Below are 1,985 nucleotides of genomic sequence, written 5' to 3' on the forward strand. Positions count from 1 at the left end.
CGGGGCCCGGGAAGAGAGCCGCACAGTGGTGGGGGGCAGCGCCCACACCCACCCTCGGGGTAGCGCAGACTGTCCAGGTCCTCCCGGGCTAAGAGGCTGACGCGCGCCTTGGGGTCATTCTTGCTCCACTGTGCTCTGTGTTGCTATTCTGTATGTGCGTGTTTCACTGCTCTGTAAACAGGACCAAGTGGGATGTTCAACTAGCCTAAGAATATTTATTATATTCCTTAATACCAAATCAAGCATATTTATTTATTCTTCTGCAAATACAGGAGATCTGCATCTACAATTATTTTTTAAAAAGGAAACAGTAAAGTCAGGTGGAGAAACAGGTGGGGACTGGGGCTTGAGCACAGGCAAGGACAGGGCTGGGATGGACGAGTGTAGGCCATGGCGGGGCCTGACCGGCCCCAGCAGGCCGTCTCTGGGAAGGCTTTGCCACACTGGACGCACTGCTGGTACACCAGCTCGGAGTCAGACTCGTTCCCATAATAGGGATCTTCAGTGATGAGCTGTTTCTGTGGATCACAGCTCCCAAGCAGTTCAATTTTAGCTTTGCAGTTTTTAACTTGATTGCTTTTTCTATTCAAATCTCTCAGATTGCTTTCAGCCCTGCGCAGGATACAGTTGAATGTTGCGAAGTCCTCCTTGGTGACCTGCCGGGCAATGTGATTCGTGGGGATGTCATGCTTCTTCATGCAGCTCTGCCCTCGATAGTCCAGGGGGTTTCCCACTTCATATGTGATGTGGCTACACTGTCTATCCTCTAGTTATCTGAAATGTTTTGATCAGTTACAAGTTTTCTGAATACTGCTTCTGCAATGGGCGACCGGCAAAGGTTACCCAGACACACAAACAGCACTGACTTCGGTCTGGATTCAGACATGTTCCTGCATGGTCACTCCTTTTTTTTTTAGCCTTTAAAATTTTTTATTTGTACATAATGAGTACATTTAGTGTGGATGTTTCTGCATGTACATAATACATGTTAATTCTTTTATTGTTGCCTTCCCTTCCCATTCCTCCCTGACTCCTCCAACTTTTGTTCTCCTTCCTATTTGCAAAAACTCTATTTTTCACTTTTTATTCAATTCTCTAGTTTAATACCTTGGGGGCCTGCCAGTTAGCTCAGTTGTTTAAGCGCCTGCTTATGCAAACACAGTCAGGCACAGGATACTGCAGGGTTGGATTCCCAGCTACACATGCCTTACCAGACCCACCCTTAAGGCAGCCTGAGCCAGCCAAAAATAAAATAAAATAAAATAAATCCTTCTAGTTCAATGCCTTTACCTTTCCCCCTTCCCCTCCTTCCTTCTCCTGTTGCCTTGTATACATCCTTCCACCTCTGCACTCTTGCCCCTTTGTCTATTTTCTACATAATAGTCTCTGCTAGAGAGACTATAGTGGGCAAATAAGATAGCACAGCATTTGTACAAATAGTTTTTGAATGTTTACAATGTTCTAGATATTGGCAAATGAAAAGGATAATGAATGATATTTACTGCCTGCCCTCTGGAGTTCATAGTTTAATAAATGAGATGTTGTATAAACAAATCATCCAGGGTTGCAAAAGCTACTTTAGCTGTCTAAGCAAATTCATCTCTAAAGCACAGGGAATAGAACAGGGCATTCTGTCTCTAGGGTTAGATGAAATTTAACATCTGAGCTGGAATTTGGAGGATGGATAGGCTTAGGGCATGTGAAGGACTTCCATGCAGAAGGAACAGCAAGAACGAGGCAGAGACCATGGCACAGCAAGGTGGGAACTTAATTGACCTGTGTTCTTTCTATAGTTAGGGGTGCATATTAACCAGCAGAACTTTCCAGAAGATTTTAAAGTCAATGGTGTCTTATTCAAACAATAAGGTGAGAGGCTGAAATAAGGAGATATTGGAAGACAAGAAGAGGAAAGAGGCAGAGGCCCAGGAAGAGAAAGAAAAGTTGGACAACAGCCAGAAGTGGCAAAGGAGACTCAAAGGATGACA

At 44.6% G+C, this 1,985-nt stretch overlaps 1 pseudogene; it reads right to left on the bottom strand.

Moving 5' to 3' along the window:
- Nucleotides 1–296: 296 nt before the first annotated feature.
- On the bottom strand, nt 297–886 carry LOC101592797 (annotated as a pseudogene).
- Nucleotides 887–1,985: the final 1,099 nt, after the last annotated feature.

The sequence above is a fragment of the Octodon degus genome, unplaced genomic scaffold (assembly GCF_000260255.1).
Source record: "Octodon degus isolate 3935 unplaced genomic scaffold, OctDeg1.0 scaffold00046, whole genome shotgun sequence".
Lineage (NCBI taxonomy): Eukaryota > Metazoa > Chordata > Mammalia > Rodentia > Octodontidae > Octodon > Octodon degus.